This window comes from Mytilus galloprovincialis, chromosome 8, assembly GCF_965363235.1.
Source record: "Mytilus galloprovincialis chromosome 8, xbMytGall1.hap1.1, whole genome shotgun sequence".
In the NCBI taxonomy this organism is placed as follows: domain Eukaryota; kingdom Metazoa; phylum Mollusca; class Bivalvia; order Mytilida; family Mytilidae; genus Mytilus; species Mytilus galloprovincialis.
Genome location: NC_134845.1, coordinates 42668255 through 42684165, shown reverse-complemented (window position 1 = coordinate 42684165; position 15911 = coordinate 42668255). Strand labels below are relative to the sequence as shown.

At 32.2% G+C, this 15911-nt stretch overlaps 2 long non-coding RNA genes across 2 annotated transcripts; one reads left to right on the top strand and one right to left on the bottom strand.

The window, feature by feature from the left end:
• Positions 1-944: 944 nt before the first annotated feature.
• On the top strand, positions 945-6419 carry LOC143043295 (uncharacterized). The gene is made up of 3 exons (XR_012968297.1): positions 945-1082; positions 4872-5016; positions 6136-6419. It is a non-coding gene; the product is annotated as an uncharacterized LOC143043295 (long non-coding RNA).
• Positions 6420-8284: 1865 nt separating this feature from the next.
• On the bottom strand, positions 8285-15877 carry LOC143043294 (uncharacterized). Its single transcript, XR_012968296.1, has 3 exons — positions 15664-15877; positions 13760-14016; positions 8285-9696 (listed from the first exon to the last, which is right to left on the bottom strand). It is a non-coding gene; the product is annotated as an uncharacterized LOC143043294 (long non-coding RNA).
• Positions 15878-15911: the final 34 nt, after the last annotated feature.

The window sequence follows — 15911 nt, the reverse complement described above, 5'->3', positions numbered from 1 at the left end:
ACGAAAAGAAAACCCTTTTTCTTTTTCTTTCTTTTTTTAAACGCTAACGTTTCATCTATTGATATAAGAAGTTGTTGTATGAGTGCAAATGAGACAACTCTCCATCCAAGTCACAACTTGTAAAACGTAAACCAGTAAAGATCAAATACAGCCTTCAACACTGAGTCTTGGCTTATGTACATTTATGAGAAGAACAAGTAAAACATGCATAAAAATATTTATATTTAAATTGAACAAATATAATTTAAAAAAAGTCCATTTATTCATTCCTAATGTGAATTAAGTTTTTGCAATTATCAATTTAGACAGACTAACTTGATCCAATGAATATTGATATTAACATCTTCTGAAAATTGAGATTGACTTTCCACAGATAAAACTATTTTAAAGCAAAGATGAAATAACTTATTTCCTCAAGGTACCATGAAATTTCATATCATCCATTATATCTAAAGACATCTGAAAACGAAAAGAAGAATCGTTTATTTTTTTAAACTCTATAATGTCTTTAACAATGAAAGTTATAAATAGTGAAAGTCTGACATGCATATCATACAAGTTCAAAGTTAAAAAAAAAAAGAGGTCCCTTTAGTAGGAATAAATATTGGCGAAGGTTTTTGTATTTATTCATTTAAATTAAATCACTTCAGCTATTAAATGGTATAATAAACGTCTTCTCAATTTTTTTTAATTTTGTAAATATTTTTTACCTTAACACTATTCTTAACAAAAATAAGAATAAAAATTCCCTTAAGGTACAAATAAATTTCATACCGTCATACATCAAAAGTAACATTAAAATGACAGCTAAATGACAATTATATGACTCAAGTTAAATCTTCCAATTGATGGAAATCTTCACTTGTATATAATCTCTGACCATGAATCAAGTAAGAGTTTATAGATTTGAATTATTCATATTTATATTAAGTTTGTGGATCGTGTCGGAATGTTTCCCTAATTTCAAAAGTCGCTTACCAAATGGAGATAAAATACCAAATCCATGTGTTCCAGGCCAAATCTGGCATGCCATAGGACACTGGCATCCAGTACGTGGAACCGAAAGAAACCAATTTGGATTAGTAAGTAAATAAAACTTTTATATATATTGACCAACTTCGTAAAATTATGCAGACCGTACCGTACGCGTACAGTTCGACCGTATGAGTATTTCAAAAAAAAGTACGCATACGGTCCACATAATCATAAGGTCTGGAACATATACAAACCATTAAAAAACGATTAGATATAGACTAGTTTACTTCAGTGACACAATAATATTATTCAAATTTTGACAACGAAATGACCTTATTAGCAGCTGTCTGTTAACGTTGATTTTCTTTTGACTGCATTTGGTTTAAATGAGATGTTGTTGGTGGTGGGTGTTTGTCTTTAACCGTTTCACATTTTGTCATCCCGATATCATTTATAACTTACTATATGCTATGGTTTTTGCTCATTGTTTAAAGTAATACGGTAACCTATAATTGTTAACATCTTTTTTTGTCTTATTGACAATCCTACCTAACTCTTAATTTTTATGCCATTTAGATACATTCTATGATTTACGGACACTCCTATTTAAAATTACTTGCATAGTGAATCTTAGATTCACAAAACAGCGCACCAGTTTAAGATCATAATCACTACTGCTCTTTTATAGAAAAAAACTGGTCCCGTTTGTGATACTGAGACTGCCAAAGTCTTGTTTCTCCCTTCATAATTATTATCTCATTCTTGTGTGTTTCCTTCCATGCGCCCACCACCGTCAAAAGTTAGTTTTTTGTATTCTGCTGTTGAAATATACGCTGCCATGCGAGCGGTTTACGCCAATATATAAAAAGTAAATTACATAGTGTTCATGGACTCATTTATCAACATTTCTTCTAAAAAAAAAAGGTTTACGTGCAATTGAAGACAGAAATGATGTAACGTTGTAATGGCTTTTTTTTTAGATTTCTTTTAGTTTTGAACGCTGCATGGCATATTGCATTTCATCAAGTTCTGTTATCACAAGGATAACATTTTCAATTGACCATTATCTTAGATACAAATATGGATCAATATTTAGTTCTCCTTTCTGTGATATTTTAAACTTTTAAAAAATCAACAATAAAATGCGCATGCCCATCATGATACGTGATCATATGAATTTGTTAGGACGGTTGTACTTGGTTGGCCATATTTGTCATTTGCAATATTTGGCATTTATCCAAGGCATTGAGTGCACTAGAAAAATATCGGTATTACCAGTGCATGCATTGAGACGACATTAAGACATAATTCTTGAAATAGACTTTTTTATTTAAAATCTTAAAGGCATTGGGAAAAGTTGAATCTTGCATTCGCCTAAAAGACGTATTTAAAAAAAAGTTTGGTCGTTTATTGGTTAAAAAATACATTCGCTGCATTTGAAATATGTGAGGCAACTTGCCAAAAACTAAACTATTTTTTGTGATTTTTTTTTTGGTCATACGGTCGAACAATCAAAATTCTAGACTGAGGATACAATTTTGGAGTGAAGGTTTTAGAATCGACAATCATAACTCTCTTACGATCATTATATTAGGAACATTGTAACAAAACGTTGGTCATCATAGCATAAGAACACTTTAAACAAAAAAGGAACATTCACTTCACTTAGCTTCGATATTAATAAAAGCTTGTCAAGAGAAAACACAAGTTTTTGGTCAAATTTGCCAAAAAAAAGGAACATTCCCTTCACTTAGCTTCGATATTAATAAAAGCTTGTCAAGAGAAAACACAAGTTTTGGGTCAAATTTGCCAAGTAGTTTCAGTGGAGAAGATTTTAGAACATTTACCCAAAACCGAAGAAAATTTCATGATTGCGGCTATGTTTGATATGGACACATACTTCAATCTGACAGAAGTTAATATAAATACTGTAAACACCATATTTGTAGTTTTCCGGACATATGTTTTTAATATTTAGAAATCATTTGAATGTCTTTGGCAATGTTTGGTTTCAATTGACTAGTAAGTTTCCGAGGAAGATTTGTTTTTAAACAGTTTCCCATGACGACCACATTCAACTAAGAATACAAAATAGGGGCGAAAAATACCAGAGGGACATTCAAACTCATAGATCGAAAATAAACTGACTACGCCATGGCTAAAACAGAAAAAGACAAATAATAGTACACAAGACACAACATAGAAAACTAAAGACTAAGCAACACGAACCCATCAAAAATTGGGGGTGATCTAATGTGCTCCAGAACCGTAAGCAGATCCTGCTCCACATGAGACACCCGTCATTTTGCTCATATTGTTTCAAACCCGGTAAATAGTCTAATTCGGTAGGTCATATTCGTGAATAGGGAACGGGTTTGTAGTTACGACAAAAGGAACATATCCGATATCATCTGTGAAACGGCTATTCCATAACGGCATACCAATTCGTGATGGCGTCCGTTAAAATTTACGATGGGATGATTTCAGCTTCACCATTTGGAACTCTTGATTTAATTGCTTTCTTGTGATGACAATAGCTAGGTCAAAATCATATTATCATATAGTTTGCATTGGTTCCATGTAATTGCAAGTATTCTATTGGATCATAAAAACACCTTTACGAAGCTGCTCCAAAAACGAAAACAAGACTGTTTATTCACCTCTTACATAGATATAAGAAGATGTGGTATGAATGCCAATGAGACAACTCTCCACCCAAGTCACAATTTGTAAAAGTAAACCGTTATTGGTCAAAGTACGGTCTTCAACACGGAGTCTTTGCTCATCCCGAACAGCAAGCTATAAATAAAAGGGCCCCAAAAATGACTAGTATAAAAACCATTCAAACGAAGAAAATAAAACGGTCTAATCTATATAAAAAACGAGAAACACTTATAATCAATCTTTGCATGACGACTATGAATATACTTTTATAGATCAAGTAAACGTGTATTTGTCTCGCAGTTTTAAAATCAAGTCATCAATTATACTAAAGAGAATATAGAGAGAGAAAAAAAAGAAACATATGCGACTGTCATACTTGGTTTTTTTTTTTTAAGTTCCAAGGGCAGATGACTCATGTCGTATTAAACTATGTAACATAGATATAGGAAGATGTGGTATGAGTGCCAACGAGACAACTGTCCATCAAAGTCACAATTTATAAACATGTCCACTTTCTTTCTATAACCGATTCTTCAAATTTCCATATGAATACAATATTTTTTCTATGCCCTTAATGGCAGATCATTATACTCATTTATTTAGATATATTACAGACAATAGCTTTACTAAAGACACAAAATGTCCTGAAGAAACTGATGACCTATTGCCACGGCAAAAGATTAGGATCGCATTCCCGACAACTGTCTAATTTAGACTATAAGACTAAAAGAAATTTTTGATAAATCTTTGAAAATGTACTAAACTAAAGTGTTCTGGTTTGCTTTTTCGAAAATTAAGGAAGTTCGCTACTCAGTTTGAAACTTTCTAAATAATTAGCTTTCCATAACACTAGCATATACATTGATAGGGGATTAATTAAGGAATCAAAATTGCAACAACAAAATAGAAGATGTCAATGTGCTTGTTTTCGAGATATTAGCCACTGAAATTTTGGCGGGAAATTTTTCTCTCTTGATTTTTAATAACTTTATCATTGACAAGTTAAAGGTCTCAAGAACTATTAAAAGATAAATAAGATTTTATAAGACTTTTACAAATGGCTTATAATTATACATGTAAAAGATTTATAAAAGAAAAATGGGGTCAATGGGCAAATTTTTTTAAGGCATTCAAATGGATAAAACCAGAGGATTTCGAAAATCTGACAAAAATTCCAAAACATGACCAGCGAACATCCTTAAATACATTTTGTATATGTAACTTCCTTGTAGGATTTCAAGAAAGCAGGATTGATTTACACAGTAGCTTTTCATTACCAAGACTCAGATGGAGATGGCAAGACCAATGGAGAGGAATTAAACGTTAATTTGACTAGTAACCAATTTTTTATGATGGGAAACCCTAAAAGTCATCCAGGTATCTATTTCGATATATTTTAATTCTAAAAGAGGGGCGGAAGATACCAGAGGGATAGTCAGACTCATAGATTGAAAATAAACTGACAACGCCATGGCTGACAAAATAATAAAAAGACAAACAGACAAACAATAGTACAGAAGACACAACATAGAAAACTAAAGACTAAGCAACACGAACCCCACCAAATACCGGGTGTGATTTCAGTTGCTCCTATATGGACTACCTTACTTTTTAGATAAATACCTTAACTTTAAGGAAACTAAAATCCGTACAAGTGTATGCGATCTTTTGCAAAAGAGATGCGAAATATACCAAAAGGACATTCAAACTCCTGTTGAAAATAAATTGACAACGCCAAGGCTAAACAAAACACTAACAAACAGACCAACAGCTGTTACAGTACAAAAAACACCACATATAAAACTAAAGCAACACGAACCACCCCAAAAAACTGTGGGTGATCTCAGTTGCTAATAAATGCTTAAAGATTATCCTCCACACGTGGCACCCGTCGTGTTGCTCATTTTTTACAAACACGATCATAAGCCTTTGGTAGATCACATTCGAAAAAAGGGGACGGGATTGTAGTTACGACAAGTGGAACAAAAACGTTGTCATCTGTGAAACAGATATTCAATAACTCGTGATTGCGTCCATAAAATTTCCGAAGTGGTAGTTTCAACTTCACTTTATTGGATTGTCCTTTATGCTTGGGATCGTGGTTGAATTTCATGCCTTACAGATCTCATAGTTCTCAAATATATTTTTTCATGCGTGATGTCATATATCGTGGAAGCAGAAGGAAACCAACCAAATGTTTAAACTCTTATATTCTTCTTTTATTTTTTCCTGAGAAATACATTTTTTTTAGTCTTTATAACATTTGCATTCCTATTTCCAATATATGATAAATTGCATTTACTTTTTTCAATATATGAACATAGTAAATGAACAATTTCTCGAACGTAACATGTACAAATCGAGTTCTTCAAAGTGTATTCGCCTGTAAGAAGACTTAAGAATAGCATGCAAATAGTAATTAAGTTTCAATAATATTCTTTATGTATTCAATTTTGATCATTATTTGCGTTTTAAAGAGGATTTTGTATTTTTCAGGAATATGTGAGCCTGTTGCTTCTGAAAAATGTAGAAAAATCCAACAATTCCGATGTCCACCACCTATAAATCAAAATAATAATATGATGAGAAGTTTGATGCCAAATTTTCCTCAGGGTAATCCGTTTGGATAGACCTTGTTGGAGGACAAGTCATGTGCAGCTTTATCATTGGTCAATAGATAAAAGAAAATGTTGACGTTACCAACCATTTATTGAAAAAGTTTAATAACAGAAGAGTATAAAGCGGGCACTTTGACCATGCTACTAAAATAGTACAATGCGTTCTTTTTTTTATATATCATCTACTTTGTATTCATTGTGAATGCAGTCAGAAATTTTCATTTGATTTTATTTTCAGTATTCTAATGTAAAAAAAAAACACTGTATGAGTTAAAGAAAATTCGGGTAACGTACATGATATAGCAACCCAACGACAATTGTTATCCAAAATACAACTAGACATAATAGATTAACATACACATTACTAATAGATAAATGCTTAAACACTATAACAAGTCATAGATAAACTCCTAGGCTAAACAATTTGAAATATGTACGGTTTAGATTTAGAAATTAACAATGATGGTTTGACGAGAACTCAACTTTACGACCAAAGGGATGATTTCAGCTCTCCCATTGTGAACTTTTCATTTTTATGTCGCAACATTTCAATGGCGTAGTATATATCTGCCAATTCATACGATAAGCCAGAGCTTGCCTTTCAAATATCACAATTTCCTTGAACGAGGTTGTTTCTCACAAGGAAATGATTCAAACAAGGGTTATAAATTGTAAAGTTAAAGTCAATCTTTCGAACGTTTTACAGCTGCCATAAAGAGTTGAGTGACCGTAACGGAATGATGACAGATGACAATATAGCCACGTCACAAATACCGTTACAACAATCTCGTCTTCTTCGATTGTGGCATCAAAGAAAGAGACTTATCACGGGATTTTTACTTTCACGTGCAACACGTCGGGTACCACATGTGGTGCAGGAACTGCTTGTCCGTCCGTAGTACCTAAGTTTACGCCAGTTTTTGATGGGATGCGTAATCTTTAGATGTCAACGTATACTTTTTAATGGACTTGGTCGACTTTTTGTCGTTTTGGGATATTTTTTTATGTCACGGCTTGTTCTGTTTTCCGAAATGTAAGTTTTGAATGAACACTTGGTTGTCGTTTGTTTATGTGTTACATATTTGTTTTTCGTTCATTTTTTTACATAGATAAGGCCGTTAGTTTTCTCGTTTGAATTGTTTTACATTGTCTTATCGGGGCCTTTTACAGCTGACTATGCTTTATGGGCTTTGCTCATTGTTGAAGGCCGTACGGTGACCTATAGTTGTTAATGTCTGTGTCATTTTGGTCTTTTGTGGATAGTTGTCTCATTGGCAATCATACCACATCTTCTTTTTTATATACTTGGTTTTTTCCTCCTCTTTTATCACGTGACAGTAAAAATCAACTCAGAAAGCAAAACAACAAAACTAAACTAAAATAAAATTAAAAAAAAAAACACAAAAAGCATTCAAGAGCCTTAATGGGTGTCTTCTGGCTATTCCTACATTTTGTATTTTACTATTCTGGGTATTCCTACATGGGAGATTAGTGGAAGAACAATATAGATGTTGTTAATGCAAAATATGTTATTTTAGTCATTTAGTCTCTAATTAGGTACCAGGTAACTTTACCTTATATCTCTAATTAGGTACCAGGTAACTTTACCTTATATCTCTAATTAGGTACCAGGTAACTTTACCTTATATCTCTAATTAGGTACCAGGTAACTTTACCTTATATCTCTAATTAGGTACCAGGTAACTTTACCTTATATCTCTAATTAGGTACCAGGTAACTTTACCTTATATTATATATAGACAAGACAAGACAAGACAAGACAAATACTTTATTTGAGTCTCACCTCAAAATTGACATTCATTTATACATTTAAGAGAGTCCAAAATAAAAAAGGAAAATCCAAGAATGTCCTTTTTACAGGTCGAAATTTGCTGTTATTGTGAAAATTCCTAATTCTGCAATTTCATATGCTAATATTCTGCTTTTGATGAGTATTTTTTGCAAATAAACAGTGTTAGAAGAAATTTCTTCTCTGGCAAAGGGAACACATGGAGAAAAAAACATCATTAGTATGACAATTTTATTGGATATATATATTAAATTACTATTCATAATTTACAAAACATTCAAATTACAATGAAATGAAGGAACAGTAACCTATAAATTAATAAAATGGAAAGCCATAATTTGTTCAATAAATTTTGTTCATATAAATTTCCCGTCTCCTTGGAAGAAATTTCTTCCAACAAATTAGAAAATTTATTTCATTTCCAATAAAGTATCGTACAATTTTAGTTCATAAACTCAACTTTTTTACTTCATTTTGTATCCCCTGACAAGTTGGAAGAAATTTCTTCCAAGTAAATTTAAATCATCCAAAACTTGTTCCAACAAATATAGAAACATGTAATATTTTTACAAATTATTGTCCATTTGTTCAACACAGATAGTTCACTTATTCAATGTTCCTTCTTGGAAGAAATTTCTTCCAATTACTTTTACAACAGTAAGAAATTTCTTTAAAGATTAAATAAAATATATTTCCACAGTGCACTGCAGAAGTTTCAATTGAATTTAGCAACAACAAAAAATTGCCAATACATTATTAATTATTCAACATAATTTTTAACATATTAAACAAAGAAACATATTTATATTTGGTATTTATATTATAAAACAAATAAGTCACTCCATTTCAAGACTCAATCTTGGAAGAAATTTCTTCCAAGAACTTTTACAGCAGAAAGAAAAAAATCATTCCATTCTGTATAAAGTCTCCACCACTACTTGGAAGAAATTTCTTCCAAGTTCATTTACACCCGTAAGAATTTTTTTGTTTGTTTAGTGTACAAATTTGTTGTCAGTGATACTGGTTGGAAGAAATTTCTTCCAAGTGCATTTATAGCCATGTGAAAAATTGTCATTTCGTTTCCTATAAAGGCTTCGTTATTTCTTGGAATATCTTTTTTATTTCGTCATTTTTTTCCCACAGTATATTTTATTCCTATAGAAAACAGATTTGAGGCTGGCCATAGATTTGAAGCTTACATATTTGTTTGACTTTTTTTAACATAGAGGTTTCAAAAGTAAGAGAATGTGATTTTACAAAATAGGTACTAATTGTTACCTTATGCACTACAACCACTAACTAGAATGTTTAACAGTACACTACTATTAGCTGGTTTTGGCATATTGTTAAACAAAGCAATTCCTTTCTCCGGTAATAACAGTAGTAATGAGACTATGTAAAGTCACTTCAAGATGAAATATGATCAATTAATTGAACACAAATAATAATTCTACAACAGATAAATGCATTGCAATACAATATCAACAAAACATAATATTAAGTTCAAAAACCAAAATTAGTTCTAAGAAATTTCTTAGTTTGTCTCTTTTTACAGTTCTCTGGTAATAGTATTATTAGTTCACACAAGAATGTACTTTGTTTCTGTTTCTTTGTTGCCTTTGTTTTTATCTGAAAAAATAAAGTACCGCATAATTATGTTCTCTGTCTAAAACATGAAGATGTATCAATAGCATGAACTTAATTCAAATAATACACCAATATTCATAAAAACAAAATAAATTTATTTTAAGTTATATAATCTGGCTAAGGGATATGACCAAGTCCCATCCTCTCCACTCTATGCTGTTTAAGATAGAAGTTTGTATCAGTGAGGTAATGATTATATTGGTCCCATTTGTAACTTGCAGCATTCAATTAAAATGATTCGAAGAGTCTTTAACATGTTTAATGAGCATGTGTGAATGTAGAAAAAATGATAAACGATTGCCATGTGGTGATTATGCATCAAGTCTGAAACCCAAAAACATTATAAGACAACAATGAGTGACAATTTGAAAGTTCTTAATCAACTAATTGAAGTTCCTATATGTTAATTTCACACGCAAATGTTTGAATATCAACGTATCCTTCTGGTTCCTGCTTCCAGGAATGTATGTTATACTAGTGGACAAAATCATTTTTAAAACCTCAACACTTCAGAGAGTGCAAGTGTTTCCGTTGGTCAAGAATGTTACAAAAGAACAATATTATTCCTATAAAGCAATTCCCATAGGGTACCAGTGGTATATTCTTCATTTTTTCTCATCGAAGACTATACAGGAAAAATAGGTAGTATTTCCTGTTACTAGATATGTCCGTGTTGCATAACAATCAAAGCCATATACATGGTATGCAGCAAAAATGGATAGCGTCTTTTTTGTTGCTGGGATATACAAGTAACCGGCCACGTCCACAGTGTGTTTTTGTTATATGTATTTCTATTTATCCACCTGATGAGTTAGGCTTTTTCAACTGAATTTATAGTTCGTTCTTACAAATGTATGTTGTACTGCTGTGCCACTTTCCCAGGTTATGAGAGGTTTGGATCCCGCTAACATGTTTAGGTGAGAGGTTAAGCGCTATAAAACCAAGTTCAATACACCATTTTCTACACTTAAAACGCTTGTACCAGGTCAGAAATATGACAGTTGTTGTCCATTCGTTTGATGTGTTTTGTCATTTGATTTTGTCATGTGATTAGGGACTCCCCGATTGAATTTTCCTCAGAGTTTTATATTTTTGTGATTTTACTTTTTAACCCCGCCACATTCTGTATGTATGTGCCTGTCCCAAGTCAGAAGCCTGTAATTCAGAGATTGTCGTTTGTTGATGCGATACATATTTTTATTTTGTTTTAGTTAATTGTTTTGTACATGAATTTGGCCGTTGGTTTTCTTGTTAGAATTGATTTAAACTTGTCATTTCGTGGCCTTGTATAGCTGATCGACTATTAGGTATGGGTTTGCTCATTGTTGAAGGACGTACGGTGATATTAAAATGCTGCTTAAAACATCGACTACATGTAATCTTTCAGTTACTTAAAAAAGTAAATTTTAATGACCTTGAGGTGAAGATTTTTAAACATATTTTATATAATTTGTAAAATGTTATTTTGATTTTCTGGATTTTTTTTACACCAAATTGGATAAGCTTTCAATAAGAAGTAATTGCAATCCTGTATCGTCCAATTAGAACCTATACAAGATTTTAGTCAGAGTACCATCTTAAAAGAAATCGCTGTGTAGTTGAAATGGGCATAACATTGTAACCATTGTCAAGCGAAGATGATAAAGTGTAAGAAACAACAGACAAAAAAATCAAAATTATGCATGAATCGAATCATTAATAACACAGTAATGTAAAATGATAATAAATATAGGAAGATGTGGTATAAGTGACAATGAGACAACGCTCCATCCACGTCACAAGTTATAAAAGTAAATCATTATAGGTCAAGGTAAGGTCTTCAACACAGAGCTTAGGCTCACACCGAACAGCAAGGTATAAAGGGCCCAAAAATTATTAGTGTAAAAACATAAACTAGATGCTCCGCAGGGTGCAGCTTTATACGACCGCAAAGGTCGAACCCTGAACAGTTGGGCAAGTATGGACACAACATTCAAGCTTGGTACTGTCTGAAATTGGAATGTGGTCAAATGTTTGACATAATATAGGTTTTGACACAAAATAAATTTGGTCAAAAATCTTGCAAATCTATAGCTATTGCTCGTTACTGTCAGTGTGCAAATTGAAGATTTCATCTGGAACCTTACTGTACAATTTCAGCGAGATCCATATACTTTAACACAAGTTATTGTCTGAAACTAGAAAAATTCTTCTTTTTGGTCCTTTTTGCCCCTAATTCCTTCATGTTTGGGGCAATAAACCCCAAACTCAATCTTATCATTCTCTTTGAGAGATCCATACACTTACACACAAGTTATTATTTGGAAACTAGAAAAGACTGGTTTTGGACCCCTTCATTCTTAAATGGTTGGTCCCATAACCCCTAAACAGAATCCTAACCTTCTATTTGTGGTATTTAACATTTTGGTACAATTTCAAACCAATAGAAATATTCATACACAAGTTATTATCCTGAAACTTGAAAAATGCTTGTTTAGGACCCTTTTCGGCCTCTTATTCCTAAACGGTTGGGACACTAATGCCCAAAGTTTATCACAGGCTTTTTTTGTGATATTGAACCTTCTAACAAAAATCATAAAGATCCTTTTACGTAAACTAAAGTTATTGTCCGGAAACCATTGTGTCTTCGGACGACGACCACCACGTAGACGACAACATCATAGTATTATACGATCCCAATTTCTTTTGTGGTCTTATTAGAAAGAAAAACTAGAAATGTACCACATACATAAACGTCAACCACTTAACATCAGATTCCAGATTCATGGTTTAAACGTTTTAATGGTACCAAATCTTCTCCCTTTTCAGAAACAGTAGCATAACATCACAACCTAGAAACACACACTATAAAATATCAATCTAAATAAAAACAAGTGTAACTTTTTTTAATAACAGCAACTGTTGATTTCGTAGGGAATCAATTTATATGAATTGTGTTTGTAGAAAGGTAAACCAGCATTTAAGGTGTAAATGAAGTGTGAATTTCCGTTACGGACCAGTTTCTTTGAAGTATTATTGCAAAATATTTCCATGTGTTGAGTCAATACTGCTAAAACAGACAGTATAGAGGACATCTATTGAGGAATCCAACTCAACCAGATGGGTTCGGTTCAGTCGCTCGGAACACTTAGTAAAAGGTGATTGTAAGATAGAACAAGATGCTCCATTGCTCACATTGATATTTTTATTTACAATTGATGCATGAAATAATGCAACCGTTGTAACTTTTGCTTTAATTTCAGAGATACAAGTCAAGAGCTTCATTTCCCCCTATTGTCTATTCTTAGCCATGTCTGCCATGTTGGTTGGTTAGCAGGGTCGTCGGACACATTTTTTTTAAAACTATATACCAAAATGCTGATTTTGGCCAGTTTGATTAAATTTGTCTCAGTTATTTCAGGAGAAGACTTTTGTTAAAGATTTCGAAAAAAATATATATATATTGACTTTAAAGAGCAATAACTCCTTATGGGGTCAATTAGTCATTTTGGTCATTTGACTCATTTGTAGATCTTACTTTGCTGACCATTATTGCTGTTTACAGTTCTATCTCTATCAATAATAATATTCAAGATAATAACTAAAATGTCCTTAAAATTATTTATTCAGGGACAAAAACCAAGCAATTTACAGCTTGTCTGATCGTCTGAAATTTCAGGACAGATAGATCTAGACATGAAAACCAATTGTTTCTTGTCAAATTTGATCTAAATGATTTGGATTCAGAGATATAAGCCAAAATCCCCCCCCCCCCCCCCATTTGTTCTATTTTTAGCGATGGTGGTCATCTTGGTTGGTTGTTCAGATCATTGGACATATTTCTTAAACTAGATACCCCAATGTTGATTGTGGCCAAGTTTGCTTAAATTTTGGCTCAGAAGTTTCATCAGGGAAGATTTTTGTAAAAGTTGACGGACGACGGACGAAAGACGCCGGACGACGAACACCTAGTGATGAGAAAAGTTGACTTGGCTCATAGGGCCAGGTGAGCTAAAAATCAGATCATTATATAAAATATAAAAAAAAAGAATAATTATATTCCTACCAGAATCTTTTCTTGAGCTGCTCGGTTTTTTCCATTTCTTTTTGATTTAGAAACTATTTTCCTATGCTGATGTGTTGGTTTCTTTCCAAGATCTTTGTTAACTTTTAAAGTACTGTTTTGCTTGGTTTTATTCTTTGAGGATGCTTTTTTTTGTGTTTTTTCCTTCCAGATGAGCATGATGGGCCATTTAAGGCGGCTGGTTTCCGTTTCTCTTGTCAGTGTGCTTTCGTCCTTTTCTTTTCTTCTAGCATTTCCACCTAAAAAAATCATTTTTGTTTTACTTTTAGAGACAAAATATTTTATTTCATTTATTTTTTACGGAAGCCTTTTAGCGTCGTGCTTATTTACTTTATTTACAATTTGATATAACAAATTATCTGTTTAATTGATATAATAGATTATCAATTTGATATAATAGATTATCAATTTGATATAACAGATTATAATTATTTGATATAACAATTTATCAATTTGATAAAACAAAAAAGAAAATTTGATATGTCAAATTACTTATGCAGGAATTGGGGTTATGCCCTTTTCTATTTGACAAAAATGTTTTATAAGTGAAATGCTTAAAATGTTAAGAGGTATGGACCTAAATGTTATTTTGCATTGCTTTGCTCATGATCTGAAATCCTTTAATTAACCTAAATATACAACGGTATTAAGGATGTACTAAGGTGAAGTTTTGGAATTTGTGTCAAATGTTCGGACTCCTTGGTGTTTTTCCATACAATACAAGGTATTTTGTCCCATAACACCCATTTATTTTTTCATACAAGACTTTATAGCTCATGAAAGGTCATTTTCCAAAATTTAAGAAGATTCTTGATTTTCTTTCTTTTGTTTTGAGACCCAAATAATATCAATGCAAATATAAGGTAATCCGAGTCAGACTTTTCCCGCCATATTTTAAATCTCAAATATCTCGAAAAGGAGGTCCATGACATATCAATATTTTTAGCTTATTTTCATCCTTCAAGAATGCTCTACCAACTTATAGTATCAATTTTAATTTCTTAATTTATTAATTTTCACCTAACCTCACCTAAGTACATCCTTAAGGTGCTCTATATATGTTACTGTTAATATATTAATAACTACGTATACGAGCGTGTACAATATTGCATAACTGATTTTATGAGTGCCCCGTGTGTAAGGGTTAGGGTGCAAATAAGAAGTACGCTTTAGAATCGAAGCTCCTGCTAGAGGAGGGAGATAAAGACTAGGTAACAGGTATAAAAAGGGGAGCCCTCAGGGCCTAAAACACGGAAGTGGAAAACGCGGAAAAAATGGTATGCATTTTCACCGAAAAGTTGACCGGAATTAGTCTCTCTTAGCGTGACCATAGCAATTCGTTTTGGAACCTTAATTAAATCTTAATTTCACGAATTTATAAAAGCATATAACCTGATCAAAATCTGGAAAATGATTTTAAAGATAATTTTATGTAAAATAATATGATATAAAGAAATATACAATGTATAATATGTATTTACATTACGTAAAAAGGGTTAAAAATTGACCGGGGGGGGGGGGGGGAATTGACCGGAAGTCTTCCTTGTTTAATATAAAGATGAAGTCAAAATTTCAACTTTGAATTAAAATTTACCAAAAAAAAAAAAAGCCCGGTCAAAATCGTGAACATGTTTTTTTTAAAATAATTTAATTAAAAAATATAATCCGACATGAATGACATGAATAATCGATCTGATGCTTCTTAGTCGAGAATTAAAACTATAACGACCATATATCGCATTCAGTTGAAATGTGATAAATGTTACCAGGAACATACACTGTATTTATATGTTAGATATATGGTTCCCAGATGTTACGTACGCATACAAAATAAATAATACTTTAGATATTATTTGTATCCAATTGTTTTTGAAATTTCTACTCACCGAGTCAGTATATGGTGCAACCACAAGTGCGTTCATAGCCACGTCCAGAAACGATGATATATTCTCCTCAATAAAAAGAAACACCCGATTTTTAACACAAATTTTAAATTTTAAATATTTCTGTTCAAACATATGATGTGTTAATAATTAAATATTGCTTACAAATGGACTGTTTCATACCACCCGACTATTAAATGAAACAAATACAGTTAGGACGCATGTTGTGCACCCAGTGTGATGTGTTTTGC